Here is a 21,157-nt window from a genome sequence, read left to right on the forward strand (position 1 = left end):
TACTAATGCATGAAAATCCTAACCTCAAAAAAATCACCCTTTATAAGCACTAGTATTCACTGAACATACATACATACAAACATATATAAATACAAATTTATCCTCATATTTATAGCCGTGTGTATTGCCAAGAAAAAGAAGCAACAAAAAAAAATACATTTCTTTCTGCGTGATATATTTTTAACATTTTTATTGCTGTCTTGTTGGTATTTGTCACTCGTTAAAAACACTTTCTAGTTCAAATATTTAAATGAATTAGCCAAAAATTTGGTTTACAAATTCGCGATACATGAAAATTCGGCGCACTTTTGTGCTATTGGCAATGGATGAGGCTGTGCCTGTGCCTGTGGCATACATATCAGGCCACCATAAATTCATTGGCGGCGGCAGCGGCGACGTCACATCTGGGAAGCGTTGCCAAGTTAAAATAAACAAGAATACAAAATGCATGAAATCATGCCTGATGTGTAAACTTTTGCAAGTAATTTAGATATTTTCTTCATTAACTTAAAAGTAAAAGTTTGCAAATCGATTGCCGAAAAGTTAGCGAATATTTTTCAAAATCAATTTACTTGCCATATCTGATTTAATACTTGAATTAATTCATATCGAGGTATTTTTGTATGCTAACGCTTTCTAGGTGGTTTTTTTGTTTGTTTTTCGCATATATAGATATGTCATTTGAGCTTAGTAACAAAATTATTCCAAATGTGGAAAATATTTCGTTATTACATATAAATGATAAAAATGCAAAAATAAAACGTTTTTTATAAAGAATCAAAAACAATAAAAGGTTAAAAGAAATTAAAATCAGTATTAAAAATATTAAATAAAGTTCAACGTCAACAACAAGATTGCCAACAAGATTGATACATAAATCTAACTACTCACGCATACTTACGTATATGGCTGTGCAACATTCCGAAAAAATTGGTAAGTACATACATACATACATACATACTCCGGATAAATCCATGTCAAATCGACCATTTTTGATTGGCATGCATTTTGGTCAGAACTTTTCTTTTATCATATAATGAAAAGAAAAAATTTATTCGAAAGCTCACAATTTCACATTTTTCGGGATTTCGCAAATTTTTATTTTTTTGAATAACTCAAAGACTAGTTAAGTTACAAAAATGGTTCTGGTTTTAAAGCGGGATTTTTGGGCCTGTAAAAAAATATATATATTTAAAAAAAAAAATACAAAATTAAAAAAAAACAATATACGACACCTCTCACTGATCGTAGAACATATTGAAGTTTTCCAGTTTTTTAAAGATGTTAATATGAGTTGGGTTGGTGCTCTTTCACATGCGTATTTTTTTAAATATAGCACGCTTTTTTTAAATTAATTTTTTTTTTTTGTATTCATTTTTGCCATAATTTTTTATATATAATATTCTCACTGATCGTAGAAAGTCCTGAGGGTTTTCAGTTTTTTTTTGAAAGATGTAAAGCTTTGAAATTTGAAAAAAAAACATTTGCAAAATTTAAACCATAATAAATTTAAATTAGTTCAAAATTGTTTAACATAATTTTATTTGGAGTTTGCAAAAACAAAATGTATAGTTCAAAAATCCATATATTAAAAAACCATACCTTTTTGAAAATTTCAACATCTTTAAAAGTTGAAGGTATTGTCTAATAAAAATTAGCAAACAAATTTTTACAGGTTTCTTTGTTTACGATGTTTAATTTTCAAATTTTTTAATTTTTTAATTTTTTTTAAAAGCGATTTTTATATAGCCCAAACCTTTACCTCACCTCTCACCTTTAAAACGAGACCAGAATTATTATTGCAACTATGCATAATAGGTTTTGAAATACATATTTGAAAACTAAACTTGAAAATTTAGAATCTTACATGACTTTGAATTATTTTTTTTAATAATTTTTCCTTTGGTAGATCTTCGTTATATAATATGTATTAAAAAAAATTCTAATCACCTAAATCAAAAAACGGTCGCTTTTTCGATTTGACATGGATTTACCCATACGTTCTTTCTACTGTGTGTGTGATGATGCATATGATTGAATAACTGCCAATAAGCGTAGACAATGTGGGCGTTTAACATCGTTTTGTTGTGAATTCGACTTGAGTGATTGAGCTGACCGAGTTTAGAAGTGAACTCAAAATGGGAAGTTTCTTTTTGGAAGTTTTGCAATAACACGATTTTGTACTCGCGAACTTGATATGTCAAGTTCTTTGCTAACTAATTCGGTTGGTGGGGCACATCGAATCAAACATACTCTAGCCGTTAACGGCATGCTTAGCGCCAATCTCCGCTGTCCTATCAGGCTAAGAAGCAGTGGTTTCTCATTTAACCCAGGTTATGAGCATTCGGTAATCTTTGGAAATTTCGACTTAATATCTGAGGAAACGAATCGGTGCGTATCAAAAAAGGTTCTGATGGGATATCCCTTTATGTGTTGGATATGAATGTTCATGAACTTATCTACGTTGAATGATGGAGTTGGAAAAGGGGTGTCCTATCAGAAGGCTCGGACCTCCTGTTTTATGCTGCATATTTAAAGCAGCGGTGGCTGCCATAAAGGAGGCAGTTGATTGGTCACGTATGTACAAGTCTAATATCGATTAGAAGAGTAAATATTTGCTTTGAACCCAAGCGACATTCAGAGCTCAGAGATCGTTTATGGTGCGATCGAAACTGGTAGGGGAATGCCTAACCTCTTTCCCTGCAGCTTTTAAATGCTTCCAAATCAGGCTGACCTCTGTTCCAGGGCTCAGTGATTTTGCAGAAAACTTCATGACTGATGTGAATTGGCTAATCAGGGTATGGTACAAAGTTCCGAAGTTTTATGGATGCAAGTAGAGCGGGGCCCCTATTGCCGTAGCTGCATCTCTAGTTGAAAGCTATGGTCGCAACAGAGCCAAATAGAACAACAATGGTTTTAGTTTAATTAACCAATATTCATACAAATTACTTTTTTCCACTTTAAATAGATAAGCGATGTATTTACCATGACAAAATCAAACATTCTAAGTATTGGCGGATTCAACGCGAAGCTATTTAAACAATCATTCTCGATTGACTGTGCAGGTATACTTTTTAGTCAGAAAGCGAATTCCGTAGGCCGTGAGAAAAATTTGTTTCGCCTTATCTGAGGAGATCTCGCATTAATTTCTAACGACAAATCACTACGAATGAAAAGTTGGGAGGTAACCCACTTTTGACTCAACTAATTGTCTCCAAAATTTCTTGTAATATTGCTTCACTGTATAAGGTATATGGATTTTGAAGACTACATAATAATGCAAATATTGAGAGACCTAAAAATTTCGAGTTTGCAGTTTTGTAAATGGCGGTTCCTGATGAGAGATGCGTGAGGTAATGCACTCTCGCCCCTATTGCCCACCGACCACAGAACGAACGGCTATATAGTAAAGTTCTGCCCACAACTATGACATGCGATAAGTTCATAGGCTGTCTTAACCAATAATATTCCGTTTAACTTTACACAATTTTTCTATAGTTACTAAATATTGAAAAAAGAAATGGCATCCCACGAAAAAAATCCACTTTTATTAGAACTATAAATGGAATTATGAGTTTGTTTTTATTATGACATTAACACATAGATCCATACATACATATGTACATATGTATATGTAAATGCAACTTAGTATGAGCGGCCGTGCATGGCACATACTTACTTACGAGGGAAGGCTAAAAAGTTTTGAGCCTAAGTAGCTTTAGAAGGACACTGCGTGCCACTAGTTGCTAATATCCTTGGTAGTAATAAAAACCGAACTTCATGTCGTTAATACCATAACGGTTTCAGTAAATAACTGTCATCAAATTCCTTACAAAGCAGAACAAATCGCCGACGGAAATATTTGAAGAGATGTCCATAGTGTATGGAGAGGCTGGACCTTCATTTGCTACCATGAAACGTTGGTGCCGAGAATGCAAGCATGGCGCGGAGTCGCTGGAAGACGTCTCAGGTCAGAGCATCCAAACACTGCCGTTACTGAAGAAAATACATATTGAAAAATTTTAAAAACTTGCTCTAGTAGTTCGGCGAATCAAGTTGTGGCAGATAATGAAAAGAAAGAATCGGCGACATTTTGCATAGTCATTTGCAGACGAAAAAGGTGTGAGCGCGATCAGCGCCGAAAATGCTTACTCCGTTAGACAAACAGTAATATTGAATGAAATGAAAAGGGGTCGGCTAAATGGAATTAAAGCTGACATAGAAGTCAGCACTGATTACATTACGCCTGTTTGGGACTTCAAAACGAATACACCCATTAGCAGAGGTAGGTATACCCATCTACACTGCCGGTTAAAAAGTGGAGCCGGTGTGTACTCGAAGGATCTACAGATCAACCGGTCCTTTCGCCTACCGAACGACTGCAGTGTCTTCCAAGCGGAGATCTACGATATAGCGAGGGCGGCTAGTCTTCTACTTTGTAGTAGAGTTACAGCCAGGCAGCTCTGAAGGCAATAGGATAGTGAATTCGGGAATTGTATGGAGATGTCGCACCACGCCGACGTCACTGAGCCGTTTCAACTCTATGCTGGGTTCCTGGACATAGCAATATTAAAGGGAATGAGTCCAGTAAAATAATGACTTAAATATACTCTTTCGATATAGGTACGTGTCTCCTCCTGACACTCACTCACAAGAGGGCACTCACAATGGACAATTCTGTCTCCGAGTGAAAGTAGGGTTCTCTTTCTGCAAGACAATGCACCCGTGTACACTGCCCGAGTTGCAAGGTGTGCCCTGATAGAGACTGGACTGGACAGTTCAGACCTGGCTCCAAGTGATTAATTTCTCTTCTCCAATCTGAAGAAAATCCACCGAGGACGAAGATTTTCGAGTGAAGAAGAAATTAAGTGCATTGAAGTAGAAAGAGATTATGTAGGAAAATAAAATTTTTACACATTTCTATCAGCAATTTTGATAGCTTAGGTTCAAAACTTTTCAGCCTCCCCTCGTATGGATGTACATATATGAATATAAATACTCAGATATTGCCCTGCAAAAAAAATTTACGCCCTATCTTTAAAAAGAGTACTCCAGGATTAGTCTCCTTCGGGTACATTTGGGTATTGATTTGTCGCAACTAATCTCATACGGATATTAGTGGTGATCAATTAGTAGCCGGCTAATCCCTAGCAAGTTTAGTTGTGGATCAATTGGTCCCCGACTCAGCAAACCTGAGATCCCCGGTTCGAATTTCAGTTGGCGCAAATTTTTATTTTTATTTTTTAAAAGTGACTACTCCCTTTTCATACACGTTCGGGTACTAAAAGGTACCTAGAATTTGTTTCCTCATAGGACATGCTCGAACAAAAAGCGAACAGTTCATTCCAAATAAAGCGATCAAGTGATATTCCTCGCTTGCTCCTATGCGATTCATACAGGAGTCATCCCGGATGAGTCGTCTATTTGGCTGGGTCATCAGCTGCCTGTTATTGTTATTGTTTGCCGCCGTGGCTGCTACATTGTTTTGGCTCAGAGAGTTTCGTCTTTCATTTTACTTTATGAATGAATTTGTTGCACTCATATTGAATGGAATTGTTGATGCTATTTCTTTTTTGTTGTTCTAGCTGTTTTTATTGTTGCCGCCTTCGCTGCTCGTCGACATGTACGTTCATGTTTCATCTTGCCAGCCACTTTTAGCAAAACTGCTTTGTCTTTGTATGTTTTGAGTTCATATTCGTTTGTTGTTGGGGCCTAAGTATTGTTTATATCTGTGCAATGTATAGAGTACTTGTATGTGCGCCTACAATGTAAATACATGCATACATACATATTTGATTTGAATGCTTTGTGCTGAATGTGCTCCAGTGCTCCCCACAGCAATAAAGCAACTCCGCTTCATCCTTGATTTTTGCTAAATTTTTTTTTGTGGCGACAAGCAAGCATTTTTTGCGCTTAGTGTAATTTTACAAATGTACATATGTATGTACATACATACATGCATACCTGTCGACACATTGCCTCCCTTCGTGTAGGCATGTGATATTGTTGTGTTAATGCCGCACTTCTTAGCTGCGTATATGTAGCTACTTATTTTCAAGCTTTTACTGCATATGTATGTAAGTATGTACATACGCTCATTCCCATACCAGCTTAATAAAACAAGACTACAAAAATAACAACATCAGCTATAAAAATATTTTTAATGTGAGGTGCTCTTAATTTTGTAGGTTAAATGAGTTTGTTTTATGGTTGCGAAAACAATAAAACAAGAAACAGCAAGTTGATATGTAGCAACATGTGTAATAATAACAACGAAAACAACAACAATACACCTCTCAAGTAGATTACGAAAACAGTTAGCAAGGTTTTAGTGATTTAGTCTTATGCAAAACATGATTCGTTTTTTTGGCTTACGGTGAATTTTTGGAAATCTCGTTGGGGTGCCTAAAAACTATCTTTGGTTATTTAACTAACAAAAGATTTTAAAAAGTTTGTAAAGTAAAGTAAAGAAGATAAATTAATACATACATATTTTTCATTCATTCATCAATGTTTTTTTTTTTTGATCATTCTAAGGCCATTTGGAATAGAGTTTCGGTTCTTCTGGAACTGGTTTTCGGTTCTTTTGTAATCGAGTTTGGGTTCTTCCGGAACCGTTTTTCGGTTCTTTTGGAATCGAGTTTCTGTTATTTCGGAATCGTTTTTCGGTTCTTTTGGAATGGAGTTTCGGCTCTTCCAGAAGCGGGGTTCGGTTCTTTTGGAGTCCAGTTTCGATTCTCCCGGAAACGTGTTTCAGTTATTTTGGAATAGAGTTGCGTTTCCACTGGAACCGTTTTTCGGTTATTTTGAAATCGAGTGTCGGTTCTCTCAGAATTGAGTTTCGGTTCTTCCGGAACCTTTTTTCCTTTGAAATCGAGTTTCGATCCTTCCGGAACTGGTTTTCGGTTCTTTTGGAATAGAGTTTCGGTTCTTCCGGGATAGTTTTTCGGTTCTGTTGAAATTCTTCCGGAATCTTTTTTCGGTTCTTTTGGATTTTGGTTCTCCTGGCATCTAGTTTCGGTTCCGTTAGAACCATTTTTCGGTTCCTGTAATAACCGGATCAATCGGTTCTCTAAAAGACCCGATTCTTTGGTTCCGGTTTCTCTGTTCTGGAGGCGTACCTCAAGGTTAAGTGTTCGGTGTAAGACTACAGTGTAATGTACGATGGTGTGCTCAAACATCCGCTTCCAACGAGGAATGAAATTATTGGATTCAGTGACGACATAGCGCTGGTAGTGGTGGATGAACACGTGAAAGATATTGAACCAAATGCGTACATGGCGATAGCGATGATAAATAGATGGATAGCCGTTATAGGCTTTTACATATTGTCAGAAAAAACTGAAATGGTCCTTATTAGCAGCCAGAGGTGGACTCATTCAATGTGGATGGCCATACAGTCAGATCGGTGCGCCAGCTGAAATACCTTGGGGTTATAATAGATGACAGATTGAACTTTGGACCGCATGCAGAATATGTAACACAAAAAGCGCCGAAGATTTATGATACACTTTCACGAATGCTGCCGAACATTGGTGTACTTCGACCAGAAAAGCGTGTTCTCCTGGCAATAGTAGTAACATCGATGCTCTTGGATGTAGCTCCAATCTGAGCAGGATCAATGCAGGTCAAATCACACCGCCTTCTTTATGAGGGGCTCCAAGGAATTTGTACGTTAAGAGTCATATGCGCTTACAAAGCCACGTCAGACGAAGCGGAAATGACACCTACATACATACCTTCTATGTGAAGAGTGAGAGTTCAGGAAGAGAATACTATATCCTTGCAGAAATGGCAACAACGCTGTTTTTCACAGGCCACGGCTTCCACCGTAAATTTTTACACCCCTTCGGTGTCGATGACTTTCTTCTTTGTCCAAGATGTCAAGATGTCAAGAGGTGGAAGGTGTGGGGATCTGCCCACGTTTTGAAGAAAATAGATCCAGTATAGCATCGGTTATTGATGATCCACTGCGACCAGACAACCTAGTTGATATCACGTTGAGCTCAAAAAAACTATACAGTTAATACGACCATTGTAGATATACACCAGAAGCTAAGACGAGAAGAAGCTAGTCAATGAAATAGTGGGAGAAAGTAAGAGGCGTAGGCGAACGCCACTATGGCGGATGGGTACAAACGGACCCGACTAAGGTACGTTTTTATATCTTATTTTAAAACAACACAGAGCCTGGAGCTCCGCGTTAAAACCACCACCCGATGAAATACCTGACGGCAGTACCGGGGGATTGGCACTTAGACGATAGAAGGTTTAGTTCGGGCTAAATTCCCACATTGAAGGGGTTTGGATTTCGAATTTTCCTCCTCGTAAAAAAATGTTGTGTTGAAAACAGAAAGGGGAAATTAAGAATTGGAGTTTTTCTTGACATTATTCAATGTTCTAGATTCAGTCGCAGTTACTTGTGCCATATATCACTGCCTTAGAAATTTTTTAAACTGCCAGTGTGTGATCGCTGAGTGGGGTTCAGCGACGATTTCAAAGAAGACAAATTGAGCTCCTCCATAGGAAGTTGCTCTGTCAGCTTTGGTGTAGGCGCTTGTAATCCACAAAATTAAGATGAGAGTTAGGGCTCTTAAACGTACTACGTTTCTCTAACCACTGCGCAACAGCGGCCGGAGTTAATATGGGCACAAAATTGACGTGGTGGTTGAATATGGAAAAGAGGGTTAAGAAGGCCGGAGTAATTAACGAAATGACATAGGTTTTACCAGATTAACCGTGTATAGCAGATCTACCAAATTTGGCATGGTCCTATCTAGAACCGAAAGCTTCTTTTACCCGCTTTTGACAGAGAAGACAGTATCCAAACCGAATGAACTGCCTGGTTTGCAGACACTTGTTGTAGGTATTAATCTGCGCAAATGGTTTCCAAGGTCTACAGTAGCTCCAAGAATAAGTGCTTTCAGGAACTTAAGAAAGGTCTCAAGCAGCTCACCGGAGTAACATAACTCTTCTCGTCTTTCAGCAAGCCCACGTGGTAGCTGTCTTCATAATTTTGAAGGAAAAAAGTTACATACAAACTAAGGTTTGTTTGCAGGTTTGATCAATCGCAGAGATACTTACCCCTTTAGAATATTAGGCTATTGTTCTTCAGTCAGGCAAGGTATAATCCGAAATATTTTACGTTTAAATACACTCTGAGTTACTTTTTCTCTGATGATGTGTTGACCTATTGCAAAGAAGGGTTCAAGGCCTATTGTTATTTTTACTGCAGACTTCCAGGCCTCTTCGTTTAGTTATTTGCCTTTATAGCTACGGAATGCAGACTAGAAAGATCCTGTCATTTGCGGACAAGGCACGAACTCGACAACCAATGATGACGCTTTGATTTCACAAGAAAGAAGAGTCCTGCGTTCGGTCTGACTGTCACTAAACCATTCTGAAATGCCGCTCACAGGCCGCCCATTGCGTGCCCACTTCAATAGTATATAATAAGTTTTTATTTTAATCCGCTCACCGCTCATTTCGTGGCCTCGAACTCACTCTCTCGCTATGGCAAATAGAGTTATACAAGTGTCACTTTTATGCGCAAGTGCCGAACACCTAAATATTTCTTTCTTTATCTCTTTCTTAGTGCCCTTTCTATTTATAACTGCATTAACAAATCCATTATTTAAATTCCAATTTCGACTGATTCATAGCACAAATTAACTAGCTGGGGGTTTTCGCTGCTCAGTCATATCTGTCTAACGTCATTCGCAATGCCATAATCGAAAGCGACTAACATACATACATACATATGTACGTACTACGCACCTATGGCTAAATGCCGACTATAAATCCACAAAATGTTTCCAGTTATGTACTCTAATAAGTGTAAGTTTATTTGTTTTTCTGCGTCATTATCCATTTATCAAAATTGTAGCACATATTTTATACAAATATTTATTTTTGTAAGTATTGTATATAAAACATACTTTTTCGCGCTATTCATGCCAAGGTGTTCGAACTTCGAAAGTATTCACACGTTTTTGAATTTTTCACTGCTGCGTGTATGCATGTACATTAGGGTGATCCAAGAAAAAATTCACGTGAGAAAATAAAATCCGAATTTTAATGCTCTCACCCACTAAAAAAACAGACCCTTTTTTCAAATCAAAACATACATGGAGGTCGCTCAAAGTGCTCTTAGTTTTCCACGTATTTTATATGAAAAAAAAACAAATTCTCGTGCAAATGGAGAATTCTTATTAAACAATATTTTTTGATCGGAAAACTTTGCTTCTCTTAAGGAGACTTCCAATAAAAATATTCAATTGTTTAAATTATCATTTTTAAATCTGAACGATTTTTTATGGGTGCCCCATTGCGTTTTTTGGATACCTATAAATAATAGTTAACATTAAAAACTGGTTAAATTAATAATTTGGTATTATTACTGGAACTCTCCTGAAGCTGAACTAGGTTTTTTGATCGAAAAATATAATGATTTTCAAGAATTCTGTACCATTTGTACGAAACGTTTTTTTCCACATAAAAAAAAAACAGAGGTATATTTTTTCGGTATTAAACCATCCTAGGGTGTGAGAGCACTAAAATCCCAACTGCACTTTTTTTTTTACCACCCTAATGCACATACATACTATGTTTAGGTAGTACATATGCAAGTAAATACATATTACTAATACGCCCCAGCGTCATCGTTGAACCGGTATTTGTTTACATTTGCAAATACATAGATATGTAGTACGCATGTATGTATGTATGTATGTAAATACTGTGCGCTGTAAACATTGGGAACTTCCTTTCTTCACCGCTTTGACTGCCACAATGCGCATCATTTTTCGCATTGCACCTTACACTTTAGAGTCTTAATCACCATCAGCATCATCATCATCGCGTCACCTTGCTTTTAAATCGACTTAAATTTGCATTCCTCAGTGAATCATTTTGTATGAATTTCATAATCACCGGCGCCGCGGCATGAACAGAAGAAGCAGGTGTGATTTTACATTCCACTTTGAAATTCATTCAAGAAATCAGGTATTTATTTACATATTTCTCATATCATTCATACAAAGCTGCTGTGATCACAAATAGTTTGTTATTGTTGCTGTCAATGAAATAAGAAACTGTGTTTGTAAGTACATATGTATGTATGCGCAAGGAGTGCTTTAAGTTTATTTGATAAGTACGAGTAGATTACTTCTCTGGCAGTCCATTGGAAGTGTGAAATATTTTTGAAAGATCACTTAGCCCAGCTAAAAATCGCGAAGTTCGCTAGGAAATATTTTGTCTTGACTTGACTTGAAAGCTGTCTGATTTTCTGGGAGAGTATTTGAGCCTTATTTGTGCCCTCCAGCATTTCAAGCTCTTCACAGTCAAGTATTTTCGCCTCTCACTCATTCCGTTTGGAAAGGTTCAACGTTCTAAATTCGGCACTCTTCGTCATACCAATTCTTTCTGAGTGGGTGGTACTAAGTAATCAATCACTTCCGCTCTTGCAGTGCGAAGAGAAGATATTTATGTTCGGATGGCAGCTCATTACGATTGGAGCTTTCCGACTTAAAATTTCGTCACCTGGCGAACGTTCTTCATTGCACAGAGGCGTAACAAGTTAGCGAACATGTCGTTGTTGGTTTTTTGTTGTTTGACCACTGGATGCAGGTATTGCATGAATTCTGAATTTTTGAACGGTTGGACCGAATTTGCTTTCTTTGCCTGCCCTAGAGCCAAAGTCAGCAAGCGCATTTTTGAGAGTGAGGGGAGGGCTAACGTGCCTTTTCCAAGCATTAATATAAATACTCTTTGGTATCATCGTATTTGCTCTTCTCCATCGAGGCGGCCAAAAAATAAGGTTAATATTAGTGCAACGTGTCGCAGCATCCGCTCATTCACAAATTCAAAACCATAAATTTGTATTAAACTTTGTACAGTTGTTGCATTTGGTCCAATATAGAAAAGTGTTGCACATTTTTGAAATCGGATAATAACCACGCCCACCTCCCATATGACGGCAGATTAAAGAAATATGAAAACTGCGTTAAATTAGTATCAATTCTACCAAACTTGGTCCCTTGATACAAAAAAGCAATGAGTTGGAAATTTTCGAAATTCGACAACAGTTGCACCCACTTTCCATATAACAGTAACAGGTAAAAATAACGATTTAAAAAGTTCGCCGGTTTCGCCCGAACTTATACTTCCTAAATTGTTGTTTTATTAGTTCGCTGTCCATTTTTCATACATTTATTAAAATTTCCAAAAAAAAGTACCCACACTGATGTTTTTTTGCCATTGCCATGGGTATTGTTTTTCACTGGCCAAAGTATTCACTCCCTGCTTTATGGAGCTTAATTGCAATTCCATGTTTTTTTTCCAACCTATGCATATTCTACTACATATTTGTGATAAATATTTGTGTATGTTCTTCTTCACTCCTCACGGTGGGCAGGAAGCGAAGATAGGTTGCATAAAAATGTCGACAAAATCTGAAAGCAGGGTTGTATTTGTTGATATCTTAAGGTTAAGAATCCGCTTAAATTGAAATCCTAGCTGCTCCTGTTTTAAAGATATCCACATTTTATATACTTCTGATTGGATATATATGCAAAAGAGGAAGGCGTACTTCTCGATAATTAGAGCATATTTATACGAAAAGAAATCTCATACAAATCTGTTCCCCTTTTTTAACTCACTAAAACGGATCAAATCAGTGTGAAACATTTTCATTTTTTCCTACCGAAAGAATAATTGATCGAAATTTATTGGGCGCTACCGGTATACAACTTAGATAAAACACCACAATTACCTTTTTCTGTAGCGGGAACTTTCTCATTACAAACACTTTCAATATCGCAATATATGTATGTATGCATACATTATTGTATGCTATATAATACGGTAGTAATTTTTATACCCGAGCGCACTTGTGCACAAGGGTATTATAACTTTGTTCACATAACGGTTGTTTGTAACAGGCAAAACGAATCGAGATAGATATAGACAAATGTATACATAAATGATCAGAATGAAAAGAGAAATCGATTAAGCGGTGACTGTCTGTCCGTCCGTCCGTCCGTCCGTCTGTGCACACGATAACTCGAGTAAAAATTGAGATATCTTAACGAACCTTGGTACGTGGACTTCATTTGGGCATAGGACGGATGGTATTGAAAATGGGCGAAATCGGACAATAACCACGCCTACCTCCCATATAACGGTAATTTTCAGAAATACGAAAAGTGCGATATTTTAGTAACTACTGAAGATAATTCACTCAAAATTGATATTTACAATGAGTTTTACGAAAAATAAGAATATTAAAAAATTTTGGCAAATGGGCGTAGCCACGCCTACTTATGGTTACATGTGTATATCTTGGTAAGCGCTGCACCAATTTCTTCCAAACTTAGCACAGTTGTTGGTCCTGCTACAACATACCAAATGGCCGAAAATTTATAAAATCGGGCAATAACCACGCCCACATCCCATATAACGGTAATTTAGAAAAATACGAAATCCTCGATAAATCAGTAAATATTAAAGCTAATTTATTCAAAATAGATGGTGGCAAAAATTTTTTACCAAGAAATACGCTTATGATACAATTTTGGAAAATGGGCGTGGCACCACCCACTTATGATCACATATATGTATCTCGCTAACCGTTCTAGCAATTTGAACCAAACTCGGTATGGTTATTGTGCTTGCCACATAAAAGCAAAGCGTTGAAAATTATTGAAATCGGACTAAAATTACGACCGCTTTTCATATAACGGTATATTTCAGAAATGCTTGAAACTGCAATATTTCGAAATTTAAGGACGCTAATTTACTTAAAATTTATACACCCCGGCTTATCGTGTAGCGGTAGCTTTCGGAAAGGTGGAAAACATATATTTAATAATTGCGCCGGGTATTTAATGTTCGGCTCCGCCCGAACTTAGACCTTCTTACTTGTTTATTAAAGGTTTGTTGCTATAAGCAAGTAGCGCAGGCAAGTCGCACTACGCTTGTGCAAGAAATAAAAATACTCTAACTTAGGCCAACGGTACTCCTCATAATAAGTAAATAAATTCAAAGCTTGTATGAGATTTATTTTGGTATTTATGTACTCTTCTGTCAGGAAATAATGACTATTGTACATCCAGAACACAAATGCGATCATAAAGAAAATCGCATGAAAGTATTCGCTTTGTGTGTAGGGCTGCCAGACGTTACGGCTTTCCCGGACATGTCCCGGTTTTAGACTATTTGTCCCAGTGTCCCGGTCCAACCTTAAAATGTCCCGGGTTTCATTTAAGTGTCCCGGTTTTCGATTTGATTGCACAAATTTTGCTTAGAAATGACTACGCTGAGAGAGAAAACGCGTTGTAATATTAAGAAAAATTTTATGAATTTACTGGGGGTAATAACGCATAGTAAACATGAATATTTTTTATTTGATTATCGTTTTGAAATGTTCGTACTTAAAAACAATACTTTCATACCACGCGCACGTGGTTTTGAATCAAACTGAACATTTGAATGCACATTTACATGTCTGGCTGTAGCTGAGTGCACGAAGATGCTTGCCACAATTTGCTAATTTCCAGAGCGTCAGGGTTCAAATCCCATTACAGACAGCATGGAATTTAAATAAATTTTTTTTTCAACTTAATTATGAAAAAGCATCCGTTCAGTGCAAAGCGCTTCATTTTAATATTGGCGTATTTCAATTGAATATTTCTATACTAAATACTAAAATTTGTATACTTAAATTATTATGAGTTGGGTTGGTGCTCTTTCATATGCGAATTTTTTTTTTAAATGTAGCACGTTTTGCATAAGCAATAGTTGATGATTAATATAAGTATGTACCTAAATACGTTAAAATGACATGCACAGAGTTTTTCAATTATAGCAAAAGCCAGAAGTTTTGAAACAAGCTCACAGCAACGAAACAAATGACTGATATTTTAATGTTACCTTGTATTTATTTTTTTTTTTCGTGAAACCTAGATTACTTATAAGTACCGTGCCGTACAAAATTATTGGCTCGGAGACACTTTCATCTGATCACAATTTCTAATCAGATCTTTGAGAAAAATGTTTAAAATGTAGCTTTTGAGCCAATTAGTAAAGTGCAAGTCTGAAGTTAGCAGAAAATTTCGTTGATTTTTTGCAATTATTTATTTTTTGCTGACAGTGTCTTCCACATACAAAAAAATGTCGAACATAGTTTGTATGGAAGAAACTCTCAGTAAAAACAATACCAAATATATTGCCTCGTTCAAAGCCATGAGCAAAATCGTGAATACATGGTTTTCCGCAAAACAAGCGGCTCTTAGTAATTTTGATAAAAATCTTAACGAACTCCGCACAGCTTTGAAAAGTACTGGAATTTCTCAAACTGTCAAAATCCATTTTATCCTTAAACATTTAAAGCAATCTATTTCATTCTTGAATAACGATGGTTTAGGATTATGGTCCGATCAGGCCGGGAAGTCTGTTCATAGCGAATTCATTAAATTCTGGGATAGATTCAAAATAAATATGATTGATAAACCAACTTTTGTGAGTCGCCTGAAGAAAACTGTAATGACATTTTAATTCCGGCATATATAAAAACTTAACTAAATAATAAAATATTTAAATACTAAAATGTGTGACTATATTATATGGTAAGCCAACAAAAAAAATAAAAGGAAACAAAAAACAAATATAAAAAAATAAAGCAAGAAAAAAATATAAAAAAATAAAACCAAAAAAAGAACAAAGAGGTGCAAAGTAAGTTGCCTCTACGTGGTGGGCCTTGGAAACGATTGAAACCGGCTAAAAACTTACATAAACTTATATTTTCACATAATATATATACACACATTTACTCACACATACATTGTTGAATATTTAATGCACAAGGATGTTTTTCTCTTTCGCAAAAGTCGGTTCTATCATAACTATGTAAAATGTTGATATCTTTAAAACAGGAGCAGCTAGGATTTCAATTCAAAGGGATTCTTAACCTAAAAATATCCACAAATACAACCCTGCTTTCAGTTTTTGTCGACATTTTTATGCAACCTATCTTTGCTTCCTGCCCACCGTGTCCTGCTGCTGTTGCTGACCTGCGTTATGTTTCTATACATACCGCATTCTTCAAATTGCTCTCATGTAAACCGTTTTTCATCTGCTTTGCCGCATATTTGCTATCATATTGCGGAATATTTCTTTATCTCAATAAATTTTTCTTTCCATCTTTAATAAATGTTCAATGCAAATTACAAAAAAAATGTTTAGAAATAGGAAACTATTTTCACGCTGATACAGCATATTTCGATATTCAATGGTAAATAGATATGGTACATACAAAAAATTAGTTCCAATATAAAAATTGTATCGCCCATTATTTTACAAAGATGCATACATACATACATATGTTGCTGGTACATATTTAAAAAATTTCCTATTGCAAACTCCGGTAAACGTGGGGGATTGTATATCTAATAAAAATCCGCTAAAGCGTAGACAAATGAATGTGCAGAATGTGACTTAATCAATCGCCACATCCGCCTCCGTCTCCGCCAATGTCACGTCAATAACGCTGACATACATATGTACCTACATATATTCCATTTATTCATTTATTTATATCTTAAGCAGTATGCATGTCTAATGTGGAAATTACCTAAGAATCGCCATCCGTGAATGCGTCTAAGAAATCCGTATAGTGTCGACAACACACAGTGTAGCGAGTGTGGCTGAAAAAATAGTAAAAATGAAGTTGGCAAATTCGGTAAGTTTTCAATGCCAATCGACAGTGAATACTCGAATATAAACAAAACCGAAATGTTTTTCCAAAATTTTGATTCATATATACTTAAGGTGACCAGATTTCTGTGGCCAAAAATGTAGACATTTCTAAAGCTTCCGAACCTACAATATGGTTTTTAGAATAATAAGACATAACTTCTTTTAATACAGTTTTTTTTTTAACAAAACAAAGAGAAAAAACTTGAAAAATTATTGCTAAAATGTATACACACAACAAATATGTGGGTAGAAAGTAAATAGCGAAAACAGTTTAGCAAATTTTGGCAACTTTTATTTTTGTTTAAAAAAAGTTTATTATTTTTTTATGAAAATATGACACTATCTAAAAAAAACATGTTAATACAAATTTGAAATTTTGTGAAAAATTCATAAAAATTCGCTGAATATTAACAAATGTTGATCAAAATTTTAAATATTTTAATCAGATTTTCCAGAATTTTTTTGAGTATGCAGTTTTGTAGCGCATTAAATTTTTTCAAAATTGAAGCAGCTTGGTCTCACCGTTGATTTTAGGAAATTTTTTGTTCGCGCATATTCCACCATACAAAGTATGCTCAATAATTTTTTGTATAGAGAAAATTAGCAACAACTTCCACAAAAAAAAAAAAATTACCAAGACACCTACGATAAGTCCAAGTTATTTAGAGTTCTCACTTTGAAATGAATGGGCTACAAAACTGCATACTCAGAATGGTGCTGAGAAATCTAATAAAAGAACTCAAAATTTTGATAAATATCTGTAGAATTTTTGAAAATTTTGTGCAAAGTTTCAAACTTTGACATACATGGTCTTTGTTAGATAACGAGCTATACTTTCACAGAAAAATAATATTTAAACATTAAATAAACGCCAAAGAATGCTAACATGCCCAATTTATATTTTCGCCACTTTGAGGGAATTTGTATTTTTTTTTATAATTTCACTAAATTCAAGAATCATTTCATTAAAAACAAAAAAACTGAACAAATAATTATGAAGTGATTTTTAAGCAAAACACAAAACCGACTTCAATTCTAATATAAAAATTTAAGATAAACGTTAATTTCTTAATAATGCAATGATCGGACCTAAACCAAATTAGTATGGGACCACCTCTGAGGTACCATCTTTCCTTAAAAAAAAAAATAATAATAATTATAGAAATCGGTAAAGGTGGTCCAAAATTAAAAAGAAAACACTGAAAATAGGGACTTAATCGCTACAAATATGACTTATATGTCCCGACTTTTAAAACACTTTCAGTTGGACAATTTTCTTAAAATAGGTACTCTCCTGCCAAAATTCGGACGAATGGTCACCGTATATATACTACTCCACGCTTTTTGAATATCATATCGATTTTTTCCTCTGAATAATTTTACACTTAAGTAAAGTAAATATTATTTTCTGCTATTTAGTTCTATCTGCTATTAAAATTATTTATGCAAACAGATAATTTTCAAACTTGAGTACATTTTCCTACAATTTTTAATTTTTTTCATTATACTATACCTAAAAACGCTTCGTAGAAAATGTTATTGATCTCCAACACTTCTTTCTACTTTTGGCTACTCAATATATGTGAACACTGTGCGACATTGACGGTATGAAAAGCCAAGTGTGCTAGTAGAAATTGTGGGTGCAGCGCGAAAACTGGATTTTATTGCGGTTTTTATTAAAGACGGAGAACTTTTATATCCGTTAAGTTCATAAAAATGTGGAACAAATACGTTTGGCTTCGTCAGCTGTTTTTGTAACAATTCTTGTTACCAATTGCAGGGGCACCTCTTTGGATTTATGTAGAATCTATGTCAGTACAAGGAAACCAGTACATACTTATTACAATACTACATGCATAATGAACTTATATTTGAACTATTTTTGATCTGCTAGAATAATATAATAATAATATGCTATGAACAGATATATGCAGATAATGGTTTAGATAAATTTTGATAAAAATCAATATCTGCTATTGATTTATGGATAAGTTTTGAATACTATAAATTAATTTAGTTAATAAGTTACAAACAGTGACTGAAAAATTCGATTTTGACATGGTCCAACGACACTAAAGCTGAATTTGTGATAAAATTGAACCGATTAATGCCAAAGTACGCCCTTTCAAAGGACCCAGAAATCTTTATTGCAAGTCTACTGAATAGAAACAGATATTTTCGATCGGAAATATTGATATTCAATAATTTTTTAAAATTTTTACATATGTAAACATTTTTTCTTATATAAAATGCATAGAAAACTTTCAGCGCTTTCAGCGACATCTAAAATTTTTTTTTGACTTCTAAATAGAAACAGGGTATATTTTTTTGGTATAGAACAATATTAGGGGTGAAAGCTATAACATTTCGACATTATTTTTTTTGGACCACCCTGATGTACATGCGCTCCCATGCACTTGAATAGGCACAATGTCTTTCAACTGTTTTTTTTTTTTTTTTGTAAATTTTCTTTCATGAATTTCCATTATTTTTCAATCAAAATTCAGTTTATTCCATGATTCAAAAAAGATGATAGTTCCATTTAATGACATTCGTTGTGTTGTTAGCCATTTGACTTTTAATAAAATTATGACATTTCATCAGATTGATGCCACCTGATCACTAGAAATATTTTTTTAAGCAGAAGATTCTATCAGTACATACAAATATGTAGAGTATGATCGACTTGAAAATTATGCCGGCTAAATAATTTCGAAAATGGTGTTGACGACCGATTTCTGCAAATTCGCGTAACTTTTTTTTTTAAATTATTGCCGAAAATGAAAATTGCATTTGTTCACACAACCTCTTGGTTTAAACCCTTATTCATTCGTTCTGAAATATGCTAAACTGAAATGCGATTGGTTTATAAAAAAAGATAACGATTTTGAAATATGAGGTTTTTTACTCTCTAGAAAATAATTTATGCCGCCTCACATACGCCGTTTTGCATTTTGTTGATACGCGGTGTAGTTAACAATATATAAATTTATTAAAAAAAAGGTTTAATCTAAAATTCTAAATGAAATTATATTGTTTACAGCTCAAGAAAAATATTTGAAGTGAGAAAATTTTCTTTTTGATTTAGAAATAGCAAAAATTAATTAATGCTAAAATTTTATAATTACAAAGCTTGTACTCTATACGACGGTATGTTTGTGGTTTATCGAAGGGCGGTCTGTTCAAGCCGACTTCAGGATTTTTTGCATACATTAGAAACTTTAAATTCAAAATTTGTGGAGGTTGATGGTGATTCGCTAGTCACAAAGCTTAATTTTTTGCAAAATCTGATGAGAAATTTAAAAGTAAATTTGAACCAAAATATAAAAAGTTTTTATTTGGGAAGAACATTCTTTAGAATTGAAATCGCAAGATTCCATTCAAAATAAGAAAACGAAAAAATAACAGAATCATGCGCGCGTGGTTTTTATTATAAAAAAAAAACAATTACGATGAAGTCTTCCTTAATAGTCTATATTTTATATATTTTTAATAAAAATAGTGTGAAAAGAACACCAAGCCCTGAACGGTTTTTGATTTGAAATATTATTACATTGGTACAAATGTGGTAAGGAAAATACTCCGATTTATTGTTTTATTATTATCAAAGTGGCAAGGCCGTTGATTGTACTCACAATTTATGAAACTATTTTGCTATTTTGTTTGCTATTTTGTTTGAAAAAATAAATAGAAAAAATTCAAAATCAAAAAATGCTTTGCTTTCAACTCCAAAAAGCTTATGAAAAAGCTTGCTATATGGACACTTTCATACAGCTACAGCAATTTGAAAGCTTCACTCTGCTCGGAACGGCTTCGCTCGGCTTGGCTCCGATTTCTGTGTGAACATACCCTAAGAGGGTCAGTAAAAAAAAAGTTACAAAAATCAACGGTAATTTGTAGCTACTCCAAACCTGCTCTTTGTTATATTAAACTGAACCAGTTAATCCGGATTGACGTCGCCGTCTGTTTAAGCTTTTAGTGTGTCTTTGCATAGAAGCAGATGTGTAAGAATGTCTGTAATACTTAGATCATCGATAGCGCACATTGAACTTACCAATCGATCAGCTGGCCGATGCAACTTGGTTCAGTTATGGCCACGCCGAGCCGGGTGTCGAAGTTTGCACGTCGCACCGCATACGATTATCAATTTTCTATTATGATTGCAAGTGCGCACATGGCCAATGGCAACAATGCTAATACTCTTACCATACCGGCAGCATGTGCAAAGCAAAGCTCTAACTAAAACTGACCATAACTTCAACGCTAACCATTCTAATGGCAGCGTCAGAAACAGAAGCAAAAGCAGCAATAACGTCAGTTTCAATGACTTTTAGACTTTGACGCTGTTGCTGTTTTGAGTTGTTGCTGTGATTGCGGTATTTGTATTTAATTCTTGATGTTG

General features: G+C 35.0%; 2 protein-coding genes across 2 annotated transcripts in view; both read left to right on the forward strand.

Moving 5' to 3' along the window:
* The first annotated feature begins 855 nt into the window (after positions 1–855).
* The window catches only part of LOC118747339 (protein rhomboid-like), a 90,279-nt gene continuing 69,977 nt past the window's right edge, over positions 856–21,157 (forward strand). Inside the window, exon 1 of the mRNA XM_036481384.1 lies at positions 856–933. The gene's annotated coding sequence lies outside the window, so the exon portion shown is untranslated. The remainder of the gene's footprint in view (positions 934–21,157) is intronic.
* Positions 886–21,157, forward strand: part of LOC118747338 (protein rhomboid-like) — a 124,478-nt gene continuing 104,206 nt past the window's right edge. The window contains exon 1 of the mRNA XM_036481381.1: positions 886–933. The gene's annotated coding sequence lies outside the window, so the exon portion shown is untranslated. The remainder of the gene's footprint in view (positions 934–21,157) is intronic.

Source organism: Rhagoletis pomonella, unplaced genomic scaffold (genome assembly GCF_013731165.1).
Source record: "Rhagoletis pomonella isolate Grant_MI unplaced genomic scaffold, Rhpom_1.0 Rhpom_scaffold_00011, whole genome shotgun sequence".
Classification (NCBI taxonomy): Eukaryota; Metazoa; Arthropoda; class Insecta; order Diptera; family Tephritidae; genus Rhagoletis; species Rhagoletis pomonella.